The sequence below is a fragment of the Anopheles moucheti genome, chromosome 2 (genome assembly GCF_943734755.1).
Source record: "Anopheles moucheti chromosome 2, idAnoMoucSN_F20_07, whole genome shotgun sequence".
In the NCBI taxonomy this organism is placed as follows: domain Eukaryota; kingdom Metazoa; phylum Arthropoda; class Insecta; order Diptera; family Culicidae; genus Anopheles; species Anopheles moucheti.
The window spans coordinates 75,533,937-75,542,583 of NC_069140.1; the positions used below are offsets into that span (position 1 = coordinate 75,533,937).

At 37.9% G+C, this 8,647-nt stretch overlaps 1 non-coding gene across 1 annotated transcript; it reads left to right on the forward strand.

The window, feature by feature from the left end:
* The first annotated feature begins 438 nt into the window (after positions 1–438).
* Positions 439–510, forward strand: Trnap-cgg (transfer RNA proline (anticodon CGG)). The gene has a single exon. It is a non-coding gene; the product is annotated as a tRNA-Pro (tRNA).
* Positions 511–8,647: the final 8,137 nt, after the last annotated feature.

The following is an 8,647-nucleotide window of genomic DNA, read 5'->3' on the forward strand; positions in this document are numbered from 1 at the left end:
GGATCTCATACTCCCTCACAAAAAGCACCATCCGTAGGTCAATCAACCTGCGTTCTGGCTCATCGGTTACGTCGAGTGCAGGTAAAAACCTGCCTCGCGCCATCATTTATCTTCCGGCACATCAAAAGCGGCCTTCGACACATCAAATTGTGGGACACGGTGTGAAAAAGTGATGCTCAACGGAGGCTTTTAGAGCTTGTTGAACCGGTGACAATACTGCACAATTTGGAGGTTATTGATTAGGAACGGTAAGTCTGCTTTGTGGAGAGTGCTAAATCGGTGCTATTTTTGCACGGCATGTCGTTTGGTTGGTGTGGACAAAAAGGAGCAAATTGGTGTTAAACCAATGTACAACGCCCGAAGCAAAGCGGTAGTACGACCTACTCTCGGTAGATGTCGGTACAAGCAGTACGGAGTGTAGTGGTGTGATCTGCAAGCGGCTCGTTGGTCTAGGGGTATGATTCTCGCTTCGGGTGCGAGAGGTCCCGGGTTCAATTCCCGGACGAGCCCGAGAGTTGTGGAAACTTTTTTTTATTGCATTTCTTCCTTTTCCTCGAGAGGGTTTAGGGGTGGATGTCGGTCCCGGCGACTTTTACTTTCCGCCAAGCATCCGGTTATGTCTACGCGTTCCTTCGTTGTCGCCCCGATGGGTGACACACTTTTCTGCTGAAGTCTCACTAGCTTTCACGGCCCGTTTAGCTCGGAATGACCATCGCAAGGTCATCGCACGCAGAAAACCCCAACAAAGAGAAAGACCGATTACGTACGCACGTACATTCCTCCTGTATACACCGGCAGCGAAATTCCCACCAACGAATGGGGGGGAGGGGACATTTTTAGGGCCATACTTTGCATGCTTTCTTCGCACAATCCGACACCAACAGCCGCCGGGTGTCTTTGCGTCATCCCGTTGTGGCGATGGCTTATCAGAGGGAAACGGATTAATGCGTGGCGTTCGCAGGTTGTCACGTGAACCGGTGGTGGGGTGGGCGGTCGTGCGTTTGGAAATGATTTATGAATGCGTCCGGCCGGGTGGGTGGGTGGTGGTGTGTAATACGGTGGGCGGGGGTATCCGTTTCATCATTTTTTTACTGCCACGACTTTCAATTGCGGTTACGCGTGTTTGTATATCATTCATGATTTCCTTCATCGCTTTCCTTTCGCATTTGCTGTGGGGGTTGCACTTTTTTTTTGGGTGTTTTTGGGCGGACGGGTGGGTTTGGGTTTTGTTGGTTCGATGTGCCAAGTGGGCGGGCTGTGTGGGTATGAGGACGCCATCCCGGATGTGACGGTCTTGGTGTTTGGTTGTTGGCGGTGTAATCGATCGTTGAAGACGGAGCTGCACACTTCAACTAGACGTCGATGGCCGGAATGGCGTCAATTAGAGTTATTTGGGCGTTTTATTCGACGAGTTCAAGAACAATTGTGTCTGGAATCTGGAAAAAAAGCGAGAGACAGTTAAAAATTAATTCAAACGTTTGTGAGAGTACAAAAATCATTTCGATCTCTGGCATGCGTTTCATCACTTCAAATAACTGCATATTTGTAGACTCCCAGTTAATAATAGTAGCCTAGTGAATCACGCTATTAGAAATAGCATTGTAGTGATGTTCTTTTATCAGATCCACGATAATATGATCAGATCAACGCAACATTTTAGATGGTTATGCGAAACACTACAAGCTGATGATTGTAAATACAAAACTATCGCTGAACTTTGGGTCAAGAATCAAGAACCAAAAACTTGGAGTGCACTGCTAGTCTAATTACTGTATAATTAATGTCTTGGGCTAAAATTTCAATAGTCTTCAAGGATATTGAACATAAAAGAATCAAATTCTTAACTTAACTTAATCCTTAAATTTACCACTTCATTGATTGTAGAAAAGGAAGACTAAAAAAGTCTAAAGAGCAAACGTGATCTGTCATGGATTGCTTTCTACCACTGCCCCAGAGACAAAGATGCTATAGGATCAAGGATAGATTGTTAAACTGGGTGCGTAATTATTTAATGTATTATTTTCAAAACAGTTTGAATCTTTAAGTCTTTACGAACATTAATGGAAAGTGATAACATTCAATGTCTAATTATTGTTTGTCGTAAGGATACCTGAGATGTCCATTTTTTAATTTAATAGCGCTGAAAGCACAAAAGCGTGCAAGATCGTAGTGATAATATTTATTTAATTATCCATAAAACTGCTAAACCGTTCACGGGTTTCATCTGACAAATCATTATCCAGCACTTAATCTAAAGCGTAGACATCCTCTGTTTCTTCTTGGAGTTGAGCCCGTTGTTTTGACATGGTCAGGTGATGGATTAAACGGTAGATGGTCGTGTAAGGCCTCGTTGTTTGGGGGGCCTCGAGGAAAGCTGTTAAACAGGAAAGATTATGTTAATTTGTCATAGCAAAGAACTAGAAAAGCAAACCCCCCCTTCCAATTACCCTTTTTAAAATAAGAGTCCCTAACTATCATTCCGCCCAGGGCCTCGAAGGGGAACGATCCGCTACTGGTTTGCATATAACTTGGTCTAGGGATACTCAATTATCCAACAGGTTCCTTATTTATTTATTTATTTTTGCCATTATGACGGCTTTTGCCGTATTATCAACAATGTGTTGAGTTTGTATTTTTGTATATTTACAAATTTTACAAGACACTTCCTCCTTGCAAATTGCTATATCCCGGGCTTATTATCGGTTTTATAGGTTGTTGGGGTCTAAGCTTTAGCCTTAGCCATAACCCTAGCCTTTCGCCCACCGTCAGGATGTCTCTTGCGCTAAACAGCTCAAACAGCAATTGTGGAGCGCATAATTTTTTTTTTTCTATTTTCTATTCTATTTTAGATATGTGTATTCTAGAAATGTATGCTTGAATAGCAGTAGTAGTAGTAGTGCGTGTTTATTTGTTACATAAATATACTGTGTTATGGGTGCACGGTTTTTGTTTTTGCCTTAGCATAACGGGTTCGATATTTACACTCTCCTCATTGTTGTGTAACTAGCTAATTTGGCTGGTTTTTATAAAATATATCTCAAACTATTTGCGATTTTTAATTAATCATTTGAAGGGTTTTTTTTAGAAATGTATTCTTGAAATGTGAGTCGATCATTGAACTTTCAAACCTTCACTTCAACTTAGTACTTTTACAATTATTGTTATAAATTTGAGAATAAAATGAAAATGGAAACATGGAGCAAGAAGAAAAGAAAGAAGATGTCTAAAAGAAAAGTTAAAGGATGAAAATAAAACTTAAATGCACAAAACTATTAATCATAAACACGAAGACGGTAACGATAACCAAAAAAAGATGAACAATAATCAAATTAGCTTACCAGTACTACAACCAAACTGCATACGGCGTTTAGGTATCGAGTATCGGGATCGGAGAATGCGGGATGGAATGTTAAAGTTTAGTGTTGCTGGGGATATTGATATCATGCAGTAGGATTGAGGGCTTGGGTTTGGGAGCGCGTTGTTTCGAGACTTTCAAGACCGCAGTACTAGACAATAGAGTGGTCAGGAAGGTAGTCGGTGACCTGAGCCTAAGATCTTTCGGAGTGCAAAGCGCGTAAATGCTTATTGGGTTCGTTCAAATCTTAGCATCAGGATGAGTGTGGATGGCGACCACACAACTCTAGTATTAGTGTAATGTTCGAAAGAACCGCACTGTTTTACGGTCGAACGACCAAAGAGGAAGCGCTCCGGTTTATTCCATTACTTATAACTTACAAACTAACTAACACTATGAAAACTTAACTTAACGAAACCTAACTTAACGAAACTTATCGATGCTTAGTGCGTGGCTACACTACACGCCCTTCCTTAACAAAAAAAATAAAAACTTAACTTATTGAGTCTTAGTGCGTGTCTACAATACACCCCCATTCTTTACAAAAAAAAAATACAATACAGGCTACTTAAAACTATTCAAGAAGAAAGGAAAACTATTCAAAAAACTTTCTAACCCTATTCTTATGTACTATTTCGTTTTTTCTTCCTAAATTTATTACCACGTTTTCATTACAATTCTTTACTATTTGGTAAGGTCCTGTATATTTATAATCCATTTTTTTTCCTACTTCATTCCTTAACAAGATCTTATCCCCTATTTCAAATGCTTTTGTTTTCGTGTTTGTATCATAATTTCTCTTATTAATTAGTTTCCTATTAGTTAATCTATTTTTAACAATATTATGAGCTACTCTTAATCTAGCTTTTATAAATTCAGTATAATTATTCATGTCGTGAGATATGCGCTCGCTTGGCTCGTTCATTAAATTCGATGGTACATTAGGATGTCGACCGTATAACAGAAAAAATGGAGTAAAATCGGTAGATATATGCACCGTATTATTAAACGCAAATTCATAAAACCTAATCCAGTGTTTCCAAGCTAAAGGGTTTTTGTTGCAATAAATTCTTAAAAAATTTCCTAACATTTTGTGTGAATTTTCTAATGATCCTATAGATTGATGATGATATGCCGTAGAGTTTAATTTTTGAATTTGTAATAATTTGCATATACTCGAGAATAGTTCTGACATAAACTCTTTTCCTCTATCTGTACAGATTGTTTCTGGTATACCGTAACGCAATATAATGTTTTCCGTAAAAGCTTTTGCTACTGTTTCCGTTTTCTTGTTTTTAATCGGTGTTGCCGTTATAAATTTCGTGAAATCACACTGAGTGGTCAGTATGTACTCACATCCCTCCGAATTAACTAGCGGTCCAACTAAGTCCAGATATAGTTTCTGCATTGGTTTTGAGGCGGTTTCTGTTATTTTCATTGGTATTTTGGGGTTGTTGTGTTCTTTAAAATGTTGACAATGTGGGCAAGATTTTATCAGTTGTTTTACATCTTCATCTATTCCTTTCCATGTATATTTTTGTTTTATTGTACGTAGCGTTTTTTGAATTCCCGCATGTCCAGCTGTTGGCAGTATATGATGGTCATTCATTATTAACTTCTTTTTTTCAATATCCTCTTCATCTATTATCTTCACATTCTTGTTTATTTGAATTATTCTTGGTAACCCATGCATGTTTAAAATTTGCATTTTACTTATCAAATTTTTAATAGTTTTTTCGTTTTCATTCGTGATAAGACAAATTTTTTTTTTTAAATAATTTTCATGTTCCTTTATCTTCGTCATAACTCCTCGTAAGTGAGTTATGCTCGTAATAACAGGAAAAATGATTTTTTCATTTGAAATGATTAATTCTTTCGCAACAGGGTCAATTTTTAGTTCCAAATAGACTGTACGTGTGCTGAGATGGTCATTATCCATTTTGTTTTTCTTCATATCCTCTTGATAGGATTGGTTTTTAGCTTTCGACCGTGTTACCACTTGAAAAATGTTGTTCTTTAAAGTTTTTAGACCATCGCTAGTGAGCCTAGATAGAGCATCAGCAATTACGTTATCTTTGCCCTTTTTGTACGTAATTGTGAAATTGTATTCCTCTAGAGCTAATCGAAACTTTGTTAGACGACTTGACGGGTCAGTCATAGAAAAAAGGAATACTAACGGTCTATGATCTGTGTATAGATTGAATGGTTTTCCGTATAGATATGGACGAAAATGTTTTGTTGCCCAGACAATAGCCAACAGTTCTTTATCAATCGTCCCATAGTTCTGCTCGGCTTTATTTAATGCACGACTGGCATATGCAATTGGTCTTCCATTTTTGTTGCTTAAGACTGCACCAATAGCGTAACCCGACGCATCTGTATGTAACGTAAATTTGTTTTCGTCACTGAAATCGGGAAAATCCAAAACAGGAGGGTTTATAAATTTATCTTTGAGTGTATCAAACGCTCTCTGGCATTCATCTGACCATTCGAACTTTGTTCCTTTTCTAGTTAGTTCGTTTAAGGGAATACAAAGTCTGGCAAAATTAGGAATATGCTTCCTATAATAATTTGCAAAAGCTACAAAACGTTTTACTGCGTCTGCTGTTGATGGGACGATCCAATTTTTTATACAATCTATTTTTGCCGGGTCCGGTTTAATGCCTTCAGCCGAAATAAGATGCCCCAAATATACTAACTCCTTTTGAAGAAAATTGCATTTGTTAGGGTTAAGCTTTAGATTAACCTTCCTCAAACGTTCGAAAACTGTCATTAAATTTTTGTTGTGCTCATTCATAGTTTTTCCATAAACTATTATGTCATCTAAGTACACTAGACATTTTTCAATATTCAAACCAGACATTGCGACTGTCATTAACCTCGAGAAAATGGACGGGCTAACTTTTAGACCCATTGGAAGGCGGGTCATCTGATATTGTCCTGACGGAGTAGTGAACGATGTTATTGGTCTATCTTCAGGTTTCAGGTCACACTGGTAATAACCCTGCGATAGATCTAGATGTGTGAAATATTTAGCTCCGCTTAAAGAGTCTATAATTTCCTCGATATTTGGTAACGGGAACTTATCATCCTGGAGTATTGTATTGACCTTTCTATAATCAACCACTAAACGCCATTTCTTTTTGTCCTTGGAGCACTTTTTTGGAACTAATAAAATAGGACTATTCCATTCCGATACGCTTGGTTCAATCACTTTTTCTTTTATCATTTGCTTAACTTGTTTTTCCACTTCTGGTTTTTGGAAATGCGGTAATCTATACTGTTTGGTGTATAATGGATTAGTGTTTTCTTTTAAATGTAAAGAAGCTTCATGGAGATTAGTTGTACTAAGTGAATCATTTTCTAAACAGAAAATGTCATTGAATTTGAGACAAATATCTTGAATGGTTTGTTTTTCTTCCTTGGATAAATGGTTTAACTTTAATTCCTTTAAAGTTTGGGTTCCGTGCTCAGTGTTGTATTTCGATGTATTGATGCAAAGTATTGAATAGTCCGAGGCTGGTTTTATAATGGGACTAAAGTTAGTTACTTGAACTGGTTTATTTTTTAAATTAACAATTTTAATGGGAATTTTTCCATTCGATGGCTGAGCTATAGTATTTGATACAAAAACTTGAGGAATAATTTCATTATTCCAAACAACGCATGTATTAACTTCAGAAGTGTTGATATATGTAATGATTTCCGTTCTAGGCGGTATGTTGATTGTTTTATAACAATTAGGAATGTTTTGAAAAATCAATGTCTCATTTTGAAAATCTAATTTTGCTCCAAACTTTTTCAAAAAATTTGTTCCAATCAATCCAAGCGCGTTCGAAGGTAAACTGTCCAAAACGTGAAATCGAATAGGAAATTGAATAGATTTATGATAAATGGTAGTGTCGACAAATCCTCTTGTTTTGGTGAAACCACTTATGCCTCGTACAGATAGTTGAAGGCTAGTGTTTATAGTTATATGAGGAGGCACAATTTTGGAGCTTAATATGCAACATGATGCTCCACTGTCTATTATTAACTTTATGGGACAATTGAATAAAAAGAAATCTGCTTGTGTGTTACTGTTTAAACTGTAACTAACGAAAAAGGTCACTCAATGGAGAGGTTTCTTCATTTAAATCTATCTCCCTTGATTCGTTGTCTTCTTGTTCCTGTGGTAATGCTACTAAATTAGCATTATTTCTATCAGAAGGTCTCACTGTTTGATTATCGGTATAGAAATTATCCCTGCTTCGATTCGGCCAATTTCGACCACGTGATCGATGATTTTGTGAATGGTAACCTCTATCTGGTTGGTGTCCTCGTGAGTGGTAACCCCTGTAATAGTTGTGACCACGGTTGTATTGGGGTCGCCGATATGTGTATCGGGGATACCGATTTGATATCCCATGTGAATAATAGGGATTTAAAAATGCACAATCAGCAATGGACTCTGGTGTTGTATCGTCACATTCGAGTGCATCTGAAATTGCCTTTGTCATGGACGTGGGGTTCCGAGCTTTCAAGAAGAACCGCGTAGTTGGGTTGGTTAACCCATTAACAAATGCTCGAACGGCTATGGGTTGTACTACGTTTGATGCTGCTGCCTCAGTTGAGAAAGTTCCCAACGACACATGAGCTGCCGCTAATTTGGTCGAGAGCGCTTCTATTTCAGCCCCAAAATCTGTAATTGATTTTTCCGCTTGCCTAGAGGACTTCATTTCATTTTCGACAGCATTTGGTGAGATTTTTACACCAAACCTCTTCTTTAGAAGAGTAAACGCTTCGTTTACAGTAGTGGCACCGTCAATAGCGCCGTGTGCGGCTCCGGTTAATGTGACCTTCATTAGCCTTAAAATTTGTGCATCTTCCACTTTTTCTGCATAATCCTTTAATAATTGAACACTTTCCACGTAGCTTGATAAATCCGTAGCTTTTCCCGAAAAAGGTTTAACTAGCTTGAGTGCTAAGCTTAAATCCAATTTTTCCGCCATTTTGTTTTTCTCACTAGCTTTTGGTCTTCCACGTGTTTTAGCGGGCATGCGAGGTACATGCAACGAACGAGTATATCGCGCACCGTACATACGGTGGTAATAGTAATCGAATCGTAAAATGGGCTACCAGTAAGACAAGTAATATTATGCTAGTAATATTTAGAAGAAAACAAGAATTTTGATGTTAAGATAAGTCGAAGAAAAAGACAAGTGGAAGAGAAAAAAGAATCGTTCGAGTAATTTATAAACCTCGAAGACCGTTGAGACAATGGAATAGATACAGACGTAAGAAAAATGATTT